The sequence below is a fragment of the Bombina bombina genome, chromosome 6 (assembly GCF_027579735.1).
Source record: "Bombina bombina isolate aBomBom1 chromosome 6, aBomBom1.pri, whole genome shotgun sequence".
Lineage (NCBI taxonomy): Eukaryota > Metazoa > Chordata > Amphibia > Anura > Bombinatoridae > Bombina > Bombina bombina.
The window spans coordinates 633946816-633972762 of record NC_069504.1 but is presented as its reverse complement, the minus strand read 5'-3'; positions in this window follow the sequence as shown (position 1 = coordinate 633972762).

The window sequence follows — 25947 nt, the reverse complement described above, 5'->3', positions numbered from 1 at the left end:
TAGATATTGTGAATGCATTAGGTGTTTGTTAAGACTTCCAGGGAGTTATGGTACTTATATATTCAGCGCAAGGCTTTCTGCGCCTGCCTATGTGTGGCGAGGGGGAAAATGGAGTAAAATGTATTCATTTTCACTGCGTAAGTCCTTGCGCTGAATATATGATATCAACTTGCGACGCTGGTTCTATGTTAGTTAGTTTATGGGAGTAAAATTAGCGGGCGACAGGTGAAATATACGCACTGCATTTATATGCAGTGCCATATATGTGATAGCAATATCCCACTAAATATGTGATAGCAAATATCCCACTGTGGGTGACACTGCATATGTAATCTGGCACATAGGGCCCATTTACCATATTTTAGCCAGAGAAGGTTCCCTGCAGGCAAACTGTCCACCCAGTATAAAGAGTTGACAGCATACAGAGTAATTGCTTGTGTAGCCACTCTCCTGTTCTTTTGTGATTGCAATTGCATGAGAGCAAGATTTAAGATCACTGCATATACTACTGAGACTCCAAATCTGCATTTGTAGCTTCAGAAATAGAGACCTATAAACATATATTGGTCTCTATGTACTATTGTGTGAGCCGACAAGGTTCCTGACTTTAAAAACTGTCCTCCCATCTTCACTAGGAATGGACAATAGACACTGTGAGGCCGAATTATCAAATGTCTGTCGGACCTGATCCAACAGTATGGATCAGGTCCGACAGACATGGCTGAATGCGGAGAGCAATACGCTCTCCATATTCAACAATGCACCAGCAGCTCACAAGAGCTGCTGGTGCAACGCCGCCCCCTGCAGACTCGCGGCCAATCAGCGATTCCTGTCCACCTGCTCAGAGCAGGCGGACAGGGTTATGGAGCAGCGGTCTTTAGACCACTGCTTCATAACTGCTGTTTCTGGCGAGTCTGAAGACTTGCCAGAAACATGGGCCCTCAAGCTCTATTCGGAGCTTGATAAATTGGCCTCATTGTGTCCACTGCCTGCATGTAATGTTGTACAAGCATTTTGTGAGCGGGTAGGTCCAGTTAATCCCACTGCTTGGGGTGCTTTATCTCCACAACCTACTTTGTAACTTGCTTACCGCAAGATAGAATGAGTGAGCCTGCACTGCAAAGGCTCTAAAGCTGCATTTGCTGCTTTTTATATGGAGCCCATTATGTGAAAAAAGTAATTGGTTATGTAAGTCTAATGTTGAAGATAGCATTTAACGATGGGAATACAGTTGTATAATAGATTTCTCTCTTTTATTTCAATATTGAGGAAAACAAATATTTAAAAGGAAGGACCACAAGGAATGTCAATATAGTTGGCTAACAGTATTTACTCAGTACATTTTTGGTCGGGATTTGTAGTCTATGTCTACTCACTGGTGGGACAAATTAAATATGTTTTACTTATTCAAGTTTCAGAGGATTTCAGGACAGGAGGAACCTGTTCTGATGAGATTCTGTAAGGTCCCTCAAAACATTTTAGAAAGACAAATTTTACCTTTGGTTCTTGATCTGAAGGATAGACATTTGTCTAATGCTCAAAAATGCAAAAGCAATGTTCAACAAAATCCCCAAAGATTTAATATGATTTCTCTCCAAAGCAGCAAGTTTTGTGTCCAGTGTCATGATTAAAAAAAACTTGTATATTGCTCTTGGTTTGTAAGTAACATGTATTTTGGCATTTATTTACAGATATTGACATGAATGTCTGTGAAGTATTTGGGGTTTTAATAGTATCAATTTCACCCCTTTCCTAGTTAATGTTATTGTTGTTATTTTTATTTTTCAATTTAAATGCAACCACAATTGTAAAAAACAAACAAAAAAAAACAAAACAATATAAAATAAGTAAAACCAAAAAATTTATATGGATATGTGCCCAAGTGTTTTTTTGTAGCACCCCAAAAATAACATAAAATTAAGATAGACATTTATAACAGCATTTTTTTTCTTGGGGGGAGTGGTATACAGTACTTATAAACCTATATGTAGAACCATATATTTCAAAGGATCAGTGGTGAGAGTCTCTGCTTTGCTGTCTGAAGACAGGAAATAATTCACTTCTGATCAATCTACCATATGTGCATAGTGAAAACTGATGGATTATTTTGTTTCATGTTGCTCTTGGGAGTAAGCAGAACTCTTTGCTGTACTGTCTTTCATAATACATTTAAAGCCTCCATGTAGCATGTTTTGTGTTATTAATGAGGATAAAGCTCTTGAGAAAAAGAGTTTGCAGAGGATAGATGTGAAAGGTTAGGTCAGATTTGAAAGGGTTAGATAAAATCAATTCAAGCAATAAACATGTTATTGATCTTTAAGTGATGTAGACAAAGACACTGGATCTTTTAAATAATTTTTAGAACCAAATAAATAAAATACTGTATGCGAGTGATTTTTTTTTTAAAAAAAAAACAGGACCAGCATAAAGCATTGTGTATCTATTTATCTTAAAACACACACACACACATAAATTCACTCACCCTTTATACACATAGGGCTAGATTATGAGTGGAGCGCTAACGTTTGTGTGCAAGCGGATAAAGGGTTTTTTCGTGGTGTTTGCACTTATTAGGTTCACCCCTGGTGTTATTAGCGGAAAGTAATTGCTTGAGCACAATAACAATTTATGCTAGAATGATTACCATGTCCTCAGAGCTCTGGCTAACTGTTTCGAGAAACAAAAAAGTGTCACAAAACACATCAAAAATACATTACAAAGTACACTTACACTCATAATCATCTAACAAAAATGATTCTAAATAATATTGCACACAAAAGTTATAAAGGCTCAAATATATAAGGCAGCCAAAGAACTTTAACATAGAGATACATACATATGCAACTCTAAAATGGATATGTATGTGTATGTGTGTGTATATATATATATATATATATATATATATATATATATATATATTTACAGACATATATACACATGTAAACACATAAATACATATGTACACATATATAGACATATATAAGTGTATTGGAGCCCTTTGCAGCTACGTAGATGAAAACATGTAAAAACATATGCAATATTCATATTCAATAAAGTGTTATACTGTGCACAGTAAAAATGTCAAATTCCAATGTTTTGCACATAGCATTTGTATATACCTGTATCTATACCTATACATAATTTATTTTTATATATATATATATATATATATATATATATATATATATACAGGTGGCCCTCGGTTTACGCCAGTTCAATTTGCGCCGTTTCAGAATAATAACCTTTTTTTCAGCCATTTGGAAAGCAATGCACTAATTAAAATAGCCAGTAGGTGGAGCTGTCCGCTTGTTTTGCAGCAAAGTTATGCAACTTAACAGCCTTAAATGGATCTGTGTACACAGATCAGACCAGATCTATCGAGCAAAATTTAGCAGGCACTTCCCTATTATCAATATCTTCCTGGCCAGCAGCTTGAGGTGAGGGTTCCTAACTGACTATTAATCACTGCAGATTGAAATGCAAAGAATAGGTGCAGACCCAATATTATCTAACATGCTAACAATGCAGAGAACTGTTTGCAGAAAAATGCAAGTAAAAAAACGTTTTTGTTTATTAAACTTAGTTTGATGATGATGCAGTCTGTTGTGTAATTATTTTATTAGGGGATGTTTAGCAAATGTTTTGTTCATTAAACTTGTTTTGATGATGATACAATCTATATTATTAGGTTTATAATGCTGTTTAGCATTTAAAGTCTTCATTTCAAAGCTTTAAAAATAATGTATTAGGTGTTACTTATGACAATTTTGAGAGGGGCCTGGAACCTAACTCCCTCACTTCCTATTGACTTACATTATAAACTGGGTTTCAATTTACAACAGTTTCGATTTACAACCATTCCTCCTGGAATCTAACCCCGGCGTAAACTGAGGGCTACCTGTGTGTGTGTGTATATATATATATATATATATATATATATATATATATATATATATACATACACATTGGTATAGATTTATATTTTACCAAAAAAATCATATATATAGAAATATTTATTTATGAATAAATAGAACATATTCCTGTATGGGAAGAACATTCAAATGTGAAATATTCATATTTTTATGTTAGGTTAGTGCACATGAGAATATGCGACCGGGTTTGCGCACAAGTAGGGTATTATTTTTTTCAATGGGAGAATACGTGAAAGCACACGCAATATTCTAACTTCGGCTTTTAGCGCTTGCTGGGTTAGCGCACAAGTGAAAACATTTTACTTTCAATTTATAATATGAGCGCAACCCATCAAACGCAAAAAAGCGGAACTACTAGTGCAGTTAATGTTCGAGATGGGAGCATTAATTACCTCTGCACTTATAATCTGGCCGATAATATTCAAACACACACACTACACAAAACCTACACATACAGTACACACACACTATACATGCACCCAAAAAACTTACATACACATTAAACATACAAACACACACACACATACAAATATGCTTATTTATGTATTTATACATTAAGAGAGAAAGAGAGAAGGGAAGGAGAGCAGCAACAAAACAATCTTACTAAAATGATAATAATTGAGATATATTTATCATTGCTGTTATAGATTATTTAGTGTTACTGTTGACATGCAGTAATAATAATATTCTTTCTGGTTTTAAGTAAGCCACCACTTCTAATGCGTGTTGTACAGTTAGTGGACCCCCTGCAAACTGCTAAATGCTTTGTATTTGGAGAAAATTGATGTAACTTTTAAAGAATCACAGCTATTGAGTTTTCATTCTGTTATAGGTATATTCTACTTCATATGGCCTGCATTTCTGGTGGAACCTTGAAATAATGCTATATCCAGAATAAAATCTGTTTTTAGCATGATGAGTTAAAATAAGATGTCTGCCTTTTATACTGCTGTTTGCCTCTAAAGTTGTGAGGTTTAATGTTATGTAATACAACTAACTTATAACAAACATTGATTATAGCACTTATATACTATATAACTGTATCTTTTATTTAAACATAGAAGGGTATCTTGTGCTTTCTGCATTTGCCATCACAATCATAAAATGCTTACCCCACAAGCATGAAACTGTTACCTTAGAGTATCAACACAAAGGGTCAGATTACAAGTGGCCCTCTATTTAGTACTTTCGTTCTAATGCAGACAGCGCTAGAAGTTAACTTTTAACGCTCGTGGGTTAGCGCACATATTACAAATTGAAAGTAAAATGTTTGCATTTGAGTGAAAGCTGACATGCACTAACTTAAAGGGACATTAAACCCAAATTTTCTCTTTCATGATTCAGATATAGAAAACCATTTTAAACAACTTTCTAATTCACTTCTGTTATCTAATTTGCTTCATTCTCTTAATATTCCTTCCTGAAAAGCATATCTAGATAGGCTCAGTAGCTTCTGATTGGTGGCTGCACATATTTGCCTCATGTGATTGGTTCACACATGTGCATTGCTATTTCTTTAAAAAAGGATATCTAAATAGTGAAGCAAAATAGATAATAGAAGCAAATTGAAATTTTGTTTAAAATTGTATTCTCTGTCTGAACCATGAAAGAAAAATGTTGGGTTTAATGTCCCTTTAAGGATGTTGAGACCACACTAACTCCTTCTCCCCATAGACTTCAATAGAGGGTGCCAATAAAAAACCAAAATAAACAAACACTTGCATGCTAACTCAACAGTAGTTCAACCTACAGTGCTAACTCAAAGGTAGTTATGAATATTTTACATTCCAATGTTTGGAACCTCGTGGCACTCTACAAATACCTGATAATAATAATAATTAATAATAAAAGCAAATGTTCTATTTATTTTTAAATTACAAAACAAATTAATACAACACACAGAGAAAACCCAGCACTCACTTACAAGCTCTCAGCTAAGATTTAAAAGCAAAAATGGAAAGGTTAGTCACCGCATCTGGCCAAATGGGACAAGCTCAGGTACCTCGTCAAGGTCCTTTCCAATACCTGGGGCTTTTAAATCTTAGCTGAGAGCTTGTAAGTGAGTGCTGGGTTTTCTCTGTGTGTTGTATTAATTTGTTTTGTAATTTTCCCTATGGTTCTTGCACCCAGACCTGTCTGGGTTTAACTGCCTGTGAGTGCCCGTGGCACCCAGGGCTGAGCATGTTGCAGGGTCATGGGATGTGTACCCGGTCCGGTATGAGAGTGCAGTTCCCTTCCGTGTTTTGTATATGTCTAGGGTGATTACATATGCCTGTGCACCCTTCCCTTGTTCCCAGTTTGTTTGGATTTGAAAGCTTGCACTGTGTGGCTGTTTTAGGGTCCCAGGTATTGGAAAGGACCTTGACAAGGTACCTGGGCTTGTCCCATTTGGCCAGATGCGGTAACTAACCTTTCCATTTTTGCTTTTAAATCTTAGCTGAGAGCTTGTAAGTGAGTGCTGGGGGTTTCTCTGTTTGATATATGTATATATATATATATATATAATGTTCTTGTTGTAGAATATATATCTTCTCCAAAACTAAGTGGTACCTCATCAACTACTATTTTCATCATTCAATTCTGCTCTGCACAACTCATCTAAGATAAAAACAGCCACTGAAATAGAGTCTCCAGAACCATGCTCTGCTTTCTGTCAATGGAAATGAGGGATTGGCTGCACTACTTGCTGAACACACTCACAAACATATAAATATCTTCAATTTATGAGTTTTCAAAGTTTCAATCATTCAAGTAAAGTTCCTATTTATGCAAAAATAAAAAAGTAACTAGAGATTCAAAATAAGAGTGCACATAATTGAACATGTAGGTAAATAATTATTACTGCTATGGTAAATTTTAAATACAGTTTAGGGCATAATCATGTTTTCTATAATTGTATACATACATTATCCAAAGTTTTTATAATCTGTACTATACTTGAAATTTCTGAGCCAGCTTTAGTTTTATAGCCTCAAGATATAATACAGAGTTCAACACTAGCAACAACCCTTAATAACGCTACATGAAGAATACACAGGGGTCCAATTAGTTTTAAATTGTCACATTAAGTTCTGTAATTTTATATAAAAAACATCATTTGTTTTATTTCTAAAAAATAGTAAACTATTGTAGTTGTAAGGAATTTAGGAGAAAATGCTTCATATTTACACAAAATGGCTACAGGTATAAATAGTGTTTACCTAAGTATAGATGAATAATAGAAGCCGGTCAGAAAACCTGCCACCAACAATACTAAGGGCAAAGTTACAGTGGTGCTCTATTATTTGCGCACAAGTGATATTGGGGTTTTTGTAGCCGTTTGCGCATAAGTTAAATTTGAAACTAAATGCGAATGATTACCGTGACTTCAGAGCTCTGTTTAACTGCTGCGTGAGTCAAAAAAGTGTCACAAACATATAAAAATACCTTTAAAAGTAAAGTTACACTCATAATAACACAATCTAATAAGACTTTTTTTAAAATAATATTGCGCAAAAAAGTTATAAGGGCTCAAAGATATGAGGTCAGGTGCCAAAAAAACGGTCCAAAAGTGCTTTTACATAGGTATCCATGTGAACACAGTTCTAAATATATGTATTTATATAAATACATGTGCGTGTATTTCTACATATGTATATGAGTATTTATATGTGTATTTATGTATTTACAGACATATATACAGATATAAATTAAGATATACATATTTATAGAAATGCATACATGTATCTCAGTACCATATACTTTTAATACATTTAGTGCAGTAATAGGCAGGCAAATAACAGCAATCCATTTACTGTCACATTACATGGACACTATACTCATTTTTTATTTGGTCTGTCTTATAGAGGGTATTTAAGAAAATCTATTACAATATTTATCTTTTTTTTAAAAGAAATGTTCCTGTGTTGCGTAGAAAAAAAATCCATACTGTTTTACTGGGGGGTTACAGGGGCCAATTGAGCTATAGGAGTTACTGAACATTAAAGGGACAGTTTAGGCAAAATTAAACTTTTATGATTCAGATGGGGCATGCAATTTTAAACAACTTTCCAATTTACTTTTATCATCAAATTTGCTTTGCTCTCTTGGTATTCTTTGTTGAAAGCTAAACATAGGAAGGCTCATATGCTAATTTCTAAGCAGTTGAACTGCCTCTTATCTCAGTGCATTTTGACAGTTATACAGAGATAGTTTATGTGTGTCATATAGATAACACTGTGCTCACTCCCTTGGAGTTATTTAAGAGTCAGCACTGATTGGCTAAAATGCATGAATTTCAAAAGAACTGAGATAAAGGGGCAGTCTGCAGAGGCATAGATAAATGGTAATCACAAAGGTTAAAAGATTATTCATATAACAGTGTTGGTTATGCAAAACTAGAAAAATGAGTAATAAAGGAATGTTCTATTGTTTTAAGCAATAAAATAAACAATAAAAATTCTGGAGTAGGCTGTCTGTTATATGCAATAATATCAATTGAACATAGTCATACTTTCTTCTATGCTCCATTTAAGTTTGACTAACGTTTAGTTACCCTTTTTTAAAACATAGGATATATCCAGAAACATCACATATCAATAAATGGGCACTGTTTGTACAAGAACAGCTATTACTAGCATTTGTGGATTTTATATATATATATATATATATATATATATATATATATATATATATATAACAGGTGGCCCTCGTTTTACAACGGTTCAATTTACACCGTTTCAGAATAACAACCTTTTTTTCCAGTCATGTGACTGCTATTGAAAAGCATTGAGAAGCAGTGCATTTATTAAAATAGCCAGTAGGTGGAGCTGTCCGCTTGTGTTGCAGCAAAGCCAAGCAAGCTGAAATTAATCAGTTTAACCAGACCTGAGCTATCGAGCAGATTTCAAAAGGAACAAGATCTTCCTGTCTATAAATCAGTCCAGATTGGAATGCATAGAAAGAACTGTTTGCAGAAAAATGCATGTGAAGTCTGTGTTGTGTGATTAATTTATTAGGTTTATAATGCTGTTTAGCAAAAAAATTGTTCATTTAACTTAGTTTAATTATATATTCTGTGTTGTGTGATTATTTTATTAGGTTTATGATGTTGTTTAGAAAAAAAAAATGTTCATTTAACTTAGTTTAATTATATATTCTGTGGTGTGTGATTATTTTATTAGGTTTATAATGCTGTTTAGCATTTAAAGTCTTCATTTCAAAGCTTTAAAAATAATGTATTAGGTGTTACTTATGACAATTTTGAGAGGGGTTTGGAACCTAACTCCCTCACTTCCCATTGACTTACATTATAAACTGGGTTTCAATTTACAACGGTTTCGATTTACAACTATTCCTTCTGGAACCTAACCCCGGCGTAAACTGAGGGCTACCTATATATATATATATATATAAAATAAAATTCCACAAATGCTAGTAATAGCTGTTCTTTTTATATATATATATATATATATATATATATATATATATATATAGCAGTTCATGATAGGTGCACTCTTACAAACAATAATCCAAATGCCCAGGTGCTGAAAATTATTGAATAGAAATGAAGAAATAACAGCACTCTCTAGTCTTAAAAACGGTGAATAAATCCTTTAATTAACTGTTAAGTAAAGGATTTATTCACTGTTTTTAAGACCAGAGAGTGATGCATTTTCCACATTTATTTATTTAAATATATATATAATTCTTTAGAAATAAGCAAAGGCACTCACCGTATGAACAGGATTGTCAAATTTATTAATCTGACGTTTAAAATATATTGGCTAATTATGATGTCCATTTAGGGTATGAATACAACCTATAGATTATTGCGTTTCTATGTTTGTCTTAGTGTTCATTGGCACAGATTTTCCAATATAAAGGCCATTAGATTACTGAGCTATTTTATGTATTGTCTCATAATTAAAATGAAAAACATTACAATCATATATTTATACTGATACATTGGTGTATTCTAGTGTCAGTGAGGATTATAAGGAAAAGTAATAACTACCACAATGTGTAATTACTAAATAGACAGGTTATAAGGGTCAGTATTATCCTCAGCACTCACATAATCTAAAGTTCCACTTTCACCTTGATGTCTAAGGAGAAGGCCACACCAGCTGCCAGTCTACAAATGATTAATGGGGATGCATCTGTTGATTTCAGACTTTGATGACTTTTCTTCTCCTGATGAAAAAATGTGAAACCACAATATTAATTTATAAATACATCTATTTTTCTGAACTGGTAATCACAACAAAGCTAAAAGCATATAATATTTTCAGAATAGAATACAAATCTGAAAGGTATTCTGTTATCACATCTGATTCCATACAATTTATTAAAGGAATATCAAAGTCAAACAAATGGAGAGTTAATGGTAGTGTAGCTAAGTGTTCATTATTTGAGCTTGTTTTGTTTAAGACATCCACATGAACAGCACATTTGCTTAATGAAATTAACTTCCTTAATGTAATGTGTAATTTCTTTCAAGATCTGTATGTAAAACATAGCTCCACAGTTGATATAATCATGTTTATCCCAAATGAATTCATTATAAGGTTCATGAAAAGAAATACCCTGCCATTAACTAACCATGTTGTTCCACATGATGGCGCTCTCACTTTTTTATAAGATCTATACCAAACAATAAGGTCCTACTGATTAACTTGAGATGGTCTTGTGATATTTTTTAGATAAGTATGAGCTTTTTAATAGATAAGATCAAATTTTCTAGACTGCACTATTTGTCTCTACTTATATGTATATCACCAGATGGGCCTCCTTTATTAATCAATTAGCTCTTCACAATTGTAAGCAGGAATAAACTGGTGTAATTCTTGCAATTGAAAGAAAAAATTATGCTCTATAATAACCATGGAAAATCTTGATGAATAATACATATAAGTATTTCATAATACATGGATGAATACAATTAAATCTTAATGTGTTTTTATATAATTATTGTGGTTTTTTTAAAATTTAAATTACAATTTTTATTGAGGATATAACTTACAAATTTCCAAAACTAGAGTGCAGAACAGATCAAAGTCACATACAACAATTCACATATACATTGTTATTGCATAACCAGAAGTACAGTGAAATGACAGAAATATAAATAAGTATAAGGATAGCACAGCTCATTTGATGTGACGGCCGGAAGGGGAGGAGCTACACGGTGGCAGCATGTAGCAGCGCTCTGTTCGGGATAGAGTGCACAACAGGCCCCAAGTGATCCGAGGTCATTACTCTGCAAGCTGGGATGTAATAAGGGTTCCCCCCTCACGAAGAATATATACAGGTAAAGTGATTATTGTGGTCAAACAGCTGGCTCCATCTATACAGGTTCATATGGCTAAGATTGGTTTACTAACCTGAAAAGGATGCGCTAATTGGTATACCCCCCAGAGCAAAGAAGCTCTAGAATTTAGATTTTTTTAGCCAGGTACCGCAAGGTGGGTGAAGCCCTGGTTGCCTCAGAAGGGGGAGCATAAAAACAGCGTTGGTGTTCATTTGACTGGACATTCAGGGATATACTTTAAGGAGAGATAAGGAGCCTAAGAAAGGAAAACTTGTAGGAGCCTAGAACTGCCTATCTAAGACAACACAGGCCAATGAATCTACCTGGTTGGATTTGTTAGTCACTATATTGGAACTGTTGCTAGATGACATTTTGTTTGCAGAAGCAGCAATAGAACAGACTAAGTCTGCAAGAGTATCGAGGCAATAACTATTTTGCTGCAAGTTAATTGTATAAATAACGGTTGCACAATTGCATGTGCCTGACATAGAAAAAAAGTATTCTCTAATGCTGTATTAGAATTTCGTAAAATGATGCTATAGGAACCGTATCAGGAGTTGGATTATTTAGAGAGTCTAAAGAATCATAAAAAAGCTACATATAATTTATATCTGGTTAGATAATATTTGATAACGCTCCTATAGCCTGCTATCTTGTTTGTTGTTTGTGGGGTTTTTTTGTGATTATGCTAGGTGACCCCACAATTATTTTCAGATGTATGTAGCCTTATGTGGAATCATGAGAGATATAAAATAAGTGCTATTATTAACAAGCAGTTATTTGTGGAGATAGGAGTTATAACAAGCTATAACAATTTCCTCCTATAATTTGTCACTTACGCTGGGTGTTTAAAGGAATACTACTAAAAGTCTTACTTATTTGTACAAGGACAGGAAGGGCCTAAAAACCTATGCATATGTTACACCTGACGGGCCATTAACCCCTTAATGACAGAGGACGTACCAGGTACGTCATAGGAAAATCTCCCCTTAATGACAATTGACGTACCTGGTACGTCCTCTGTTGTTTGAAGTGCTGGAAGCGATCTTGATCGCTTCCAGCAGCTTACAAGGTATTGTAGTGATGCCTCAACATTGAGCCATCACTGCAATCCCATATTTTACCCACCGATGCAGAGAGGGCCACTCTGTGGCCCTCTCTGCATCGGCAATTGCGGCTAATACATTTGTTGGTGGGTGGGAGCAAATCCCTTCTAATTGCGTTTCCTTTTTGTTTTTTTTCCACTTACTTCTAGCCCGATCGGCTCAAAAGTAGTACTCTCGGCGGTTGCGGCGGGGGGGGGGGGGGGGGGGGGGCGGAGGGGGGTTCAACTTATACACTCCTCTTAAAGATGCAGTTGTAGGAAGGGATCTCCATTGTCACGTAAGGGATCTGGGAGGGGGAGGGAAGTAGGTTATTGAGGGGGGCCAGCTACACTACATAAAACTAATGTTTTAAATAAAAAACTAAAAAAAAAACTATTTTTGGGGGCAAATTGGGTACTGGCAGACAGCTGCCAGTACCCAAGATGGCGGCAAATAGGTAGGGGGGAGGGTTAGAGAGATGTATGGGGGGGATCAGGGAGGTTGTAAGGTAAGGGGGATCCATCACTGCAGACTGTATGAAGAAAATAATAATAAAAAAAAAAATGCTTTTTATTTCAGTACTGGCAGACTTTCTGCCAGTTCTTAAGATGGCGGGGACAATTGTGGGGTGGAGGAGGGAAGAGAGCTGTGTGAGGGGGGTCAGGGGGGATCAGGGGGTGGGATGTGTCAGATGGGAGGCTGATCTCTACACTAAAGCTAAAAATTAACCATACAAGCTACCTAATTAACCCCTTAACTGCTGGGCATATTACAAGTGTGGTGCACAGCAGCATTTAACGGCCTTATTATTACCAAAAAGCAACGCCAAAGCCATATATGTCTGCTATTTCTGAACAAAGGGAATCCTAGAGAAGCATTTGCAACCATTTGTGCCATAATTGCACAAGCTGTTTGTAAATAATTTCAGTGAGAAACCTAAAATTGTGAAAAAATGTAACAGTTTTTTTTTATTTGATCGTATTTGGCAGGGAAATGGTGGCATGAAATATACTAAAATGGGCCTAGATCAATAATTTGGGTTGTCTACTACACTACAATAAAGCTAAAATTAAACCTAAAAGCTCCCTACAAGCTCCCTAATTAACCCCTTCACTGCTGGGCATAATACACGCGTGGTGTGCAGTGGCATTTAGCAGCCTTCTAATTACAAAAAAGCAACGCCAAAGCCATATATGTCTGCTATTTCTGAACAAAGGGGATCCCAGAGAAGTATTTAACACCATTTATACCATAATTGCACAAGATGTTTGTAAATAAATTCAGCGAGAAACCTAAAGTTTGTGGAAAAATTTGTGAAAAAGTCAACAATTTTTTTTATTTGATCGCATTTGGCGGTGAAATGGTGGCATGAAATATACCAAAATGGGCCTAGATCAATACTTTGGGATGTCTACTAAAAAAAAATATATACATGTCAAGGGATATTCAGGGATTCCTGACAGATATCAGTGTTCCAATGCAACTAGCACTAATTTTGAAAAAAGGTGGTTTGGAAATAGCAAAGTGCTACTTGTACTTATTGCCCTATAACTTGCAAAAAAAGCAAAAAACATGTAAACATTGGGTATTTCTAAACTCGGGACAAAATTTAGAAACTATTTAGAATGGGTGTTTTTTGGTGGTTGTAGATGTGTAACAGATTTTAGGGGTCAAAGTTAGAAAAAGTGTGTTTTTTTCAATTTTTTCCTCATATTTTTTTTTTTTTTATAGTAAATTATAAGATATGATGAAAATAATGGTATCTTTAGAAAGTCCATTTAATGGCGAGAAAAACGGTATATAATATGTGTAGGTACAGTAAATGAGTAAGAGGAAAATTACAGCTAAACACAAACACTGCAGAAATGTAAAAATAGCCATTGTCATTAAGGGTAAGAAAATTGAAAAATGGTCCGGTCATTAAGGGGTTAACCAAAATATTTGTATAACATTGCTTTTGTCTATATAATAGAAATATCTGCTAAAGTTTAGTCTTCTTTAAGAAAGGTGACTGTTCTTACAGAATTTTTACACCTGTGTGTATAGATACGTACCAGGTCATTAAGAAAAGCTGAGACCTAATATACATTTTTGTAAATAATTGCAGTCCGGCTATTGCAAGTAGTAGAGGTGTTGGGCAATTGAAACCAGAATAAAAGGAGACAGCAAACAAGAGGTTTTATTCACTAGTGGTAAAACTGGACGCAAAATAAGCTTTATTAATTATCTAAGGGTCCGAGAAAGATAACAACAACATTGTATATTTTTACCTTAAAAGCTTATGAGGATCAATAAGGTGTATATACAGGAGGTTGGAAGATATAAATAAAATTGTTTCTTTATCTTAATCAGGTATTACCATATATAACTGCACTACACTAGAGCACAATATTGTAACACACATACAAAGGGTTTATCCCATATGAACTAGTTTTATCACCTCTTTTACACTTTATTTCCACTCCCCCCCCCTTTTTTTTTTTTTTTTTTTCTTTTCTCCCTCCTTTACTTTTTCACTAGGCCGATAGTAGGTCCTTGTCCTATTTTATATTATACACATCCATGGAAAAGTTTGTCACTATTAAAAATAAATCACCGGCAATGCCATCAAAAGGAAAGGATAAGAAAAATCTAAAAAGAAACAGTTTAGATACAGCAAACGTAAGTTTAGTAGAAACAACAAATACATATACAATTGAGTCTCAGGACTTGGTAAAACAACTATCAGATATTATGCTGCCTCAGTTTGATCAGGTCAAGAAAGATATCTCAGAGCTAAGGTCAGAAGTAAAACATTTTTCAGACAGACTGCTAGAGGCAGAAAAGAGAATTTCAGATATAGAGGACATGAGTACGAGGCATGAGATTAAGATAAAAGAACAGACTAATCAGATACAGTTTTTACAGAATAAAGTGGAGGAATTAGAAGACAGAGCAAGACGCAATAATATCAGAATTATAGGACTTCCATAAGAAGTAGAATTCCAGGATCTAATACAATTCACTGCAGTACAGTTGCCCTTAAGCCTAGGTATGCAAATTCCCCCACAAGGGTTACAGGTAGAAAGAGCACACTGAGTAGGCAGCGCTAGAACTTATGCAGATGGCAAGACTAAGGTCAGGCCAATTATTGTTAAGTATTTGAACCACCAAGATAAAGTAAATATTATGAGCCACTATAAGAAAAAATTACCAGTAATTATTGGTGATCACAATATACTAATTTTCCAAGACTTCTCAGTAGAAACATCAAAGAAAAGGAAAGAAATGGTACCTATATGTACAAATTTATTTAAAAAAGGCTTGAAAGCTACAATTATATACCCGGCCAAAATTAAAATCTTTAATGATCAAGGAAATGTTTTGCTGAACAACTATCAAGAAGCTAAAGATTTATTGTACACAAGACAGAATACTAAGGGTAAACAATGAAGAAACAAAATAAATAAGAATGATCAATTACAAAATTTTTAAGAGATATGGAGGCTCAAGAGAGGATTAACAGCTCATGTTTTAGTTTGAGGATACTAGGTTCTCCAAGAGGTGTGGTTGTCTTAGATCCAGTTGAATATAATCTATTCAGCATCTATGAATGGTACGGAGGGGGTTTCCTCGGTACTTGTTTTTATATTTATGTTTGTATATATTTCCCTTTTTTTTTTGTTTTTTTGTTTGCACCCACTGCGCCTCCCCCCCTCGGCCTTGTAGTTTGATATAAACAATTAGTATAAAGTAAAATGGTTGAACAATTAAAAATCATATCATGGAACGTGGGAGGGAATATATGGAAAAGGAAAAGCATTCTGAAGCAATGCAAAAAACATACTGCGGATATAGCAATGTTACAAGAAACCCATCTGAAAAAGCAGGAAATAGACAAACTCAAAGTAGGTTGGGTGGGGGAGGTAGTGGCAACACCATGTATAGCAAGGAAAAGAGGAGTGGCTATAATATTTAACAAAAAGCTTGACTATAAAATTTTGGCAAAAGACTCAGACACAGAGGGAAGGTTTATAATTTTGAAAATCGAAGTACAGGAAAGACCTCTGATTCTATGTAATATTTACGGTCCTAATAACCTAGACAAAATTTTATGGAATAAGATGCAAGTTAGAATAATGAATTATGGTGTGGAAAATATAATTATGCGAGGTGACTTAAATATGGTAATGTACCCAACTTTGGACAGGTTAAAACCATCTATGAATAGGAATAGCCGAGCCGAAACTAAATTGCTTAAGAATTTTTGTAAGAATTTAAGGCTTAAAGATATTTGGAGGAGTCAGAACCTAGATGTAAGATGTTTTTCATGAATATCTCACAGCCATAAGACAATGTCTAGGATAGGTGCTTTCTTGGTCTCAGAAAATTTGCTAGGTGTAGAAATATATTCAGACATCAAAGAGGTTATAATATCTGATCATGCCATTCTCTCGTTAAACCTTAAATTTAAGAGGGCTAAAAGAGACCCTGCAAAAAAAAAATTTCCCTACCTATCTGTGCTCTAATGTTCAATTTAAGGAGTGGTTGAAGAAAAAATGGCATGATTATTCTTATTTTAACAAGGAATATGAAAACAAACACAACATTTTTTGGGAGGCTTTTAAAGCGTTCATCAGAGGGGAAATTAAGCCTTATCTAGTTAGGAATAAACGTGTATCACAACATAAAGATATACAGCTAGCAGGACAAATACGCAACTGTTACAATGCTTTCTTAAGTGACAGATCGGGGAAGTTGTGGGACAAGTATATAAGGGCCAAATAAGCAAGAGAAACTTTCCTAATGCAAAAACTAAGACAGGAAGATCTTAGAACAAGGGCATTTTTTTATAGACATAGTGGAAGAGCAGGTACATTTCTGGCAAATTTAGTTAAGGTTAAAAAGAAGAAACATGCTATAGAGGCTATCAGGAAGGGAACGGAGAGGCTGACAAACATCAAAGAAATAAATGATTGTATATATGAATATTTTCAAAAAATCTATACAAAAGATAATGTCAACTTGGAAGCGAAAGCTGATTTTTGGGATAAAATTAGAGTACCCAAGTTAGACAGAGAAGATTTGGAAGAGCGAAATAGACCAATAACACAGGAAGAAATAAAGAAAGCAATTGAAAATACGTCCGCTAATAAGGCCCCGGGTCCTGATCAGATCCCGATAGAATTTTACAAAATAATGAACAAAGAAATAACCCCAACATTGGAAGCTCTTTTTAATACATTATATATTAAGAATAAATTACAGTCCAAATAATTTACAGCATCAACAATTTCATTAGTTTTTAAAAAAGATAAGAACCCGGAAGAGATGGGTTCATATAGACCCATCTCATTATTAAATAATGATTATAAACTTCTTATGAAGGTGATTTCCCAAAGATTAAAGAAAGTGATGGCCCCGCTAATTCATAAAGATTAAGTTGGCTTTATGCCAAATAGAAGCTCTACGACCAATCTGAGAAAATTTCAATTGATAATAGAGTCATACTGGAATCAAGCGGAAAAAAAGGGAAAATGGAAAACAAACAGATATGGCTATTACATCTATTGATGCTGAAAAAGCCTTCGATATGATTACGTGGGATCATTTATTTACTACAATAGGAAAATTTGGAATTACAGGCCCTTTTCTCAGATTGGTACAGATGATCTATGAAGAACCTCAGGCTAATATCCTAATAAATGGTAGCATATCACCATATTTTACACTCCAGAAAGGAACCAGACAAGGGTGTCTACTTCCCCCCTACCTGTTCAATTTAGCTATTGAACCATTAGCTATCTATTTGAGGAAAGAAATTGAGGGTATTTGGATAAGGAAAAGAAGAATTACACTTTTATTATATGCAGAGGATTTGCTTGTTTTCTTAAAAGACACTAAAAGAAATATTCCTGTACTAATACAAATTTTGGAAAAGTTTGGGACGTTTGCAGGTTACAGAGTTAATATCAATAAATCCGAGATTCTTTGGCTAAAGAAACAGAAAAATAGCTATAAAAATGCTCCATTTAAGGATGCAAACGGAAAATTGAAATATTTAGGCATTGTATTTGCTAGAGACCCAGAGGAGTGGTACACATTAAATTATCCCCAAGTATGGACAAAAATGTTGAGGGATTTGGCTAGCTGGTCCAATTTTCCACTGACTCTGTCAGGGAAAATTAACTTAATTAAAATGGTTTTATTTCCCAAAATTATATACTTATTACAAAACTTGCCTATATTCATCAAGCGTAAGGATCTTTCTCTATTCAGACGGGATTGTCTAAATTTTCTATGGGGGAAAAAACGTAAGGCAATTGCATTGCATAATTTGATGTTGCTCAAAACAGGGGGAGGTTCGGCCTTACCGGATATAGAATTATACAATTTAATATGTTTGGGAAAATTTGCGTTAGAGTGGTTAACGGAGGCAAATTATTTTGCCACAACTGAAATAGAAGAATACCTAGTGGCCCCATATGAGTTAAAAGCATTAGTACATTGCAGGGGGAAATTACCAGTTAAAGTAAAAAAATTATTTACTATTAAGAATGTAATCATGGCATGGCATAAACTACTGAAATTATTGCAAGCAAGTCCCGAAATATTTGACAATAATGGGGAATCCTAACTTTATACCGGCACTAGAATCTTAAATATTCCATAGATGGAAAAGGAAGGGCTTAATTTTTGTACAACAATTAAGGGATAAAGAAACTAAAGGGTGTAGAACGTTCCAAACTTAAAAAGAGAGTTTGAAATCCCAAATAAAGAATTTTTTGCGTACCTACAAGTACAGCATTTTTTTTAAAACCCTTAATAAGAAATGTATAGAAGATAATCTAGGTGAAAAAGATGAATATGGAATTAAATGTGTACAGCCAAGGAAATTATTCAATTTCCTTTTTGTATAAAACAATTAAAAAGTTTCAGGAAACAACAAGAATAGGGGCACTGGCAGCAAGCTGGTGTCAGCCAGTAGAGAGACTACAAAAGAGTTTCATCCTGGTAGATAAAACAACTTTATCCATTGGTTGGAGAGAGTCCCAAATGAAAATAGTAAACAAGGTTTACATTACCCCAGCTGTAAATGCAAAATGGGAAAAAAAATATGGAAAATAAATGTTGGAAATGTAGTTTGCCATTAGCGGATTTAACACACTGCTTATTTTCTTGCCCAAAAATACAAAAATTCTGGGGTAAGCTGAACTACTGGCTGAACAAGATTAATAGGAAAAAGATCAAACTAGAAAAAGAGGATATTCTTTTTATGTTTCAAACTCCTAAAACACAAGTCAATTTTAAATTTGTTAATACAGTAATATTAGTAGGAAGATCATTAATCTTGAAGCATTGGAAGGCTAAGAAAGCCCCTAATTTGACAGAGTGTATTAACAAAATTAAGGGACAATTGATAGTGGAACAATTTGATACAGCAGTCAATTCCAAAACACAGATCAAACGTTTCCTTGGTAAATGGAAGAATTCTATTCAGGCATTTTCTGAGGCGGAACAAGTACAGCTAATATACCCTTTTAGAGAATCAGAAACTTTAACTAACACAATTGCAAGAAATTAATTTCCTAATTGTGACTAATATGTTCAATGGACCAATAATGGCCGGAGGGGGTGGAGGAATGGAGGGGCGCAACATTTTTTTTGTATTTTTTTTTTGTTTTTTTTGTTTGTTTGTTTGTTTGTTATATCCAATCTCAAATCAGAGAGAATTTTGAATGTAACGTGACTGAAATAAATAGGAAAGTAATTAATTACCCACTGAATGGAAAATTGTATTTATGCACATTTTGTTCTTTAACAATGGCTTCTCGCATATATGTTATAATAAGGGTTGTCTAATAGCCATGAATGGCTTGCTCCTATGCCTGATTTTTGTTAAAATCTATTAGAATGTATCCAACTGTAATTAAGAGAGGAGCATGTACATAGGCGGATTGAAACAATTAGGAAATAAATTAACTGTTATTTAAAATGGAAAATTAATCTATGGATATTTTTGTTTTTGGAAATATGTTTCTCGACATTATAGTATACTAAAGGTTATATGATAGCCTTGCATGGCTTATTTTTTTGTCTGAATATTTGTTATGTTTGTATTGTTTGTATCTCAATAAAAGAAAGTATTTAAAAAAAAAAAGTATAAGGATTAGGGTATACTTTATAGTATGTTATAGTTACATTTCTCAGTATATGGCTAGATGTGGTGTCAAATAGGCACTTATTAACTATAGTATCCTCGGTTTTAATTTTAGGCGAAGAAGGTACAATAAACAAAGGTAACCCCTACTTGCGGGTGTCAAGGCTTATGAACATAAAATCCCCTTAAGGAAATGAATGGCCTCTCTTGGACCTTTATCAATATCGAGTATTAATAGGGGGGTATAGTAGGGGTCACTGGTGAACTTTGAGTATACAGGGCCACTTTTGGTGGGCTAATAATTATACAAACAAATTTGTGTGTATCATATAACTAAAAGAGCATAATAAGGTAAGGAAAAAATAAATAAAAAAATACACTTTATAAGGAATAGGAAACTAGGCAATTGAGACTAGGCTCAATTAAGGGGATTGGATATAAATTGGAAAGCAAAGTATATAGAGCTTCCTAAAAGTTGACTGGGATCTCTAAGACATTCAAGTACAAGTTCATAATACATATAAAGGGGAATATATCACTGGTCACTTGTGTGTGAGGTCAACAAGTCATTTTAAGTAGAATATAGGTAGTAATAGGAGTTATATTAACATTTGTTAGAAGACAACATTCATGGATTACTTCCATCTTTTCAGTATGGTAGCTGTGTATGGTATCATATCTCAACAAAACAGTAGTGATGAGTGTAGCTTGATCCTGTCGTATGAGCATGGGCCCTATGCACCACAACAGGAGAGTAGGTGACATGGTCTAGTAAACTCCCAACTATGCTAATAGACTATCTTATCTGATTGAGCATGAAAACTCTATATGGCATTGGATAGCATAATGTATATATGTACTATGTGAAAACATAAAGGAGCTATAGATCTATTTATACCCTACACTTAGGGGCAGGCAGTAATTTGTGCTAAAGATGGGAAGACACAGGTACTTGCATGACTACTATAAGTTCAATAACACTTGGGAATCAGGCTTAAAATCAGTAGAGCCTAATAGGGGTAAACAGCCCTATATACTAGTCCACTCTGCAAGGCTCTATCTGGCAGAGACTCCCCCAGCAGATCAATCAGCTGGAAGTGTTGTGAGCAAGTCAGATTTAACTCAATGATCTCAACGTAATATGTGACCCCCTCTTGCCTCAATAAAAATCGTTCATATGTGCCCAATGGTAGTGTTGAGTCTGTGCATAAAGACACGCAGCCCCATGGTTAACCTACTTAGTTAAGCATAGAAAAGCAATCTCGTAAACTGTTATTAATAGAATCAGACTATGTAAACAGGATTATGGCAATATACAGGTAATATTTAGCAGTATAATTCCCCAAATTTAGTATATGTCCTGAAAACATGGGCAGCTAAAATCAGACTATGTAAACAGAATTATGGCAATATAGAGTCAAAGTATATGTCATGAAAACATGAGCAGCCTCCTTATTGAAAACAAGTAAATACTGTAGTGGGAGATCGTGATAAAAAAAAAAAAAAGCCAAGTAGTAGAGGGTGAGCTGGGTGTAATGGAGATACGTAGGATTATGCTCCACAATGAATAGTTTTACAATAATGGATATAGTCACCCCACTCCGGTTTTCAAATGATTGGAAAAGCTTGGATTAATGATCCAGTGCGGGGACCAGACCCTCATGCTGAGATACATGGAGTGAGCCCCAGATTGCTCCCAAATCAACTGATCCACCATCTGTGATAAGTACAGGGAGAATAAAAAAGAATTAATACAGCGCTAAAATCTAAAGGTTTCACTAGGCCACTCTCCTGCAGCAAGACGCCGACCGGAGTGGTAATGCTTTTGGTGAGGAAAAGGTTCCGGCATCACCCCAAGCTGCCTGTCAAGTGTGATCATCTGATAAACAGCCGTTCAAGAGTGTCATCGCGCTTGGCGAGGAAAAGTTCCGGTAAAAAGTATAAGTTGTCTTGCCGAGTAACTGTTATATAGCAGGCTGTTAAGGTGAGAAGTGTGCACAATATAAACAACCAGTGACTGACATGCATGGCTCATGGAGTCATTACTCATTTATTTGAAGTGATATAAATATACCTTCCGAAACAAAGGTCTCACCTACTGCCCATTCTATCTATATTAAAGCTGTTTTTTAGCACACATATAAGATTACGAAAACTGCAATATGTGTTACTAACACTTGAAGAGTTGATACAAATATATGGAGTAACCATTACATTAATACTTCCAAACTAGCAACATTTGATCTCAATACTGATACAAACCGGATCCCACAGCAACAAAGAGGAACATTTGACGCTTTCCTTGATTGGCATTTCTTTAGCCAGCTATTCTATTCTATTTAGTTTTGATTTTTGATATTTTTATATATTTTTATTTTTTGATAATTTTTTAGGGTGGTATTCCATATAGCACTTTTTTAATTCTTCTTATTTGTATTATATACCTTTGCAGGGAGACTTCCCGTGTATTGTACAATTAATTTCCATCAGTAAAAATTTTCATATTATCTGTTGTACTGTATTTTTATTTTTATTGCCTAACTAATGCTGATTAAGTGTGTTGGTTTTTCTTAGCTTTTAGCGCCCTCTCATTTGTGGTTTTTGATAAGTACAGGGAGCCCACTCCAGTTCTTGATGTCTGAACAATGTGGGGAGGCGAGGTGTCCCACAAAGAAAATGAGGGCGATTTTGCCAGCTCCACAAAAAAGTGATGAGGCCTGGATCGCAACTTCAGCAATTGTTTGCCATCATAGATCCAATATGCATGTTTCCCTCCTCTAGCCACGGGGCAGCACTTTTCGGCTGTCCTCTCTATACTCACAGAGGGCGACTGCCATGTATGTGTAGAAGCCCTGGGAGAATATTTGGCGCCTCTGTTAGGAATCTCCCAAGGGCTTCTGAGTCACCGCCGGTGCGCTGCTCCTCTCCCCCACAGACAGGCAATCTGAGACTTGGCTAGAGACCGGGAGCTCTATAAGGTAGGTACTGCAGTCTACTAGTTGAGCCCAGCTGTTCTTCCGGCTGCCTCTGTAGAAGTTTCCCGGGAGAGTGCTAAATCGCCAATGAGTAGCTGAGGCAATCCGGACCCACACATATCATCTTTGGGCAAGGCCTGAGCTATTGAGGAGGAATGTCGCACTGTAGCGATCACCTCCCCATTACGCTCTGTAGCATTATCGCCATGCTCCAGGGGCATAAAACCTCCTGTCTCCAGGATCTGGCACAACTGCCTCTCCAAGTCCTCAAAATGGTGCCATATCAAATTCTGCATCTCCACTCCCCATTTATTGATTGCGGCCATAGCCATCTGAGCAGTAATTATGAATATTTCATTTCTGAATTGTTGGAATAGTAACTTTGTATGGCTCTTGCAAAAGTAGAGATTGTTATCCTAATACTGGATATTGTAACCCCGGTGTACGGGGGGGGGGGTTATTGTGCGGCAGCTCCAGACCCACACTTCATAATCCACACAGGACTCGCTTCCCTTATTCAGTGCTGCGTAGTTGCAAAATGGCTTTTAGGCCTGTGAGAAAGTCTGCAGTGTAGCTGACTCAAAGATCATAGGCAGAACACAGTTAAGTCATCCGCTCTTAGAGTCTATCAAACCTCAAGAACGTAGGCCTGCTTATGAGTTTTAAATAGTATCAGTTTGCTGTAGGTAACTTGCAAAAAATCTATACAAACTCACAGAGCTTCACCAAGACGTGTCTAGCCGCTTTGAGTGTAGGCTCCGCACCCCTAATTATTGTGTTTTTCATAAATGTGATTATATAGAAATATAAGGTCCTTATAGCTATGAAGTTATTGTCATAATAATAATGATCACCTGACAGTAAATTCTAGCCATATTTTGTTGTGTTTTTGTTAGAGCTCATAGATTCATGTTTCTCTGAATTAATAAAAAATAAATGAAAAAACTGGGGGAATGTAAAAGTAGATGATATTTTGTAAAATGCTATAAAGGCTTTTTACATTGTTTTAAAAGCAATAGGCAGCTGGGATCTTAAAGTAGTAGAAGCAAGTAAAACAGTCTGCATAAATACATTAAACATTATCGCCTAGATTTAGAGTTCTGTGTTAGCCGTCCAAACCAGCATTAGGGGGTCCTAACGCTGGTTTTGTCCTACCGCTGGTATTTAGAGTCTTGTAGGTAAGGGTCTAACGCTCACTTTCCAGCAGCGACTTTTCCATACCGCAGATCCCCCTACGCCAATTGCGTATCCTATCTTTTCAATGGGATCTTTCTAACGCTGGTATTTAGAGTCTTGGCTGAAGTGAGCGTTAGAAATCTAACGACAAGACTCCAGCTGCAGAGAAAAGCCAGGAGTTAAGAGCTTTCTGGGCTAACGCCGGTTCATAAAGCTCTTAACTTCTGTGCTCTAAAGTACACTAACACCCATAAACTACCTATGTACCCCTAAACCGAGGCCCCCCCCACATCGCCGCCACTGTATAAAATGTTTTTAAACCCTTAATCTGCCGACCGCACACCGCCGCCACCTACATTATCCCTATGTACCCCTGATCTGCTGCCCCTAACACCGCCGACACCTACATAATATTTATTAACCCCTAATCTGCCCCCCCCAACATCGCCGCAACCTACCTACACTTATTAACCCCTAATCTGCCGACCGGACCTCACCGCTACTCTAATAAATGTATTAACCCCTAAAGCTAAGTCTAACCCTAACACTAACACCCCCCTAAGTTAAATATAATTTTTATCTAACGAAATAAAATAATTCTATTTAAATAAATTATTCCTATTTAAAGCTAAATACTTACCTGTAAAATAAACCCTAATATAGCTACAATATAAATAATAATTATATTGTAGCTATTTTAGGATTTATATTTATTTTACAGGCAACTTTGTATTTATTTTAACTAGGTACAATAGCTATTAAATAGTTAATAACTATTTAATAGCTACCTAGCTAAAAGAAATACAAAAGTACCTGTAAAATAAACCCTAAACTAAGTTACAATTAAACCTAACACTACACTATCAATAAATAAATTAAATACAAATACCTACAAATAAATACAAATAAATACACTAACTAAAGTACAAAAAATAAAAAAAGAACTAAGTTACAAAAAATAAAAAATTAATTTACAAACATTATAAAAATATTACAATTTTAATATAATTACACCTACTCTAAGCCCCCTAATAAAATAACAAAGCCCCCCAAAATAAAAAAAATGCCCTACCCTATTCTAATATAAAAATTGAAAAGCTCTTTTTACCTTACCAGCCCTTAAAAGGGCCTTTTGCGGGGCATGCCCCAAAGAATTCTGCTCTTTTGCCTGTAAAAAAAACATACAATACCCCCCAACATTACAACCCACCACCCACATACCCCTAATCTAACCCAAACCTCCCTTAAATAAACCTAACACTAAGCCCCTGAAGATCTCCCTACCTTGTCTTCACCACGCCGGGTATCACCGATCCGTCCAGAAGAGGGTCCGAAGTCTTCATCCAAT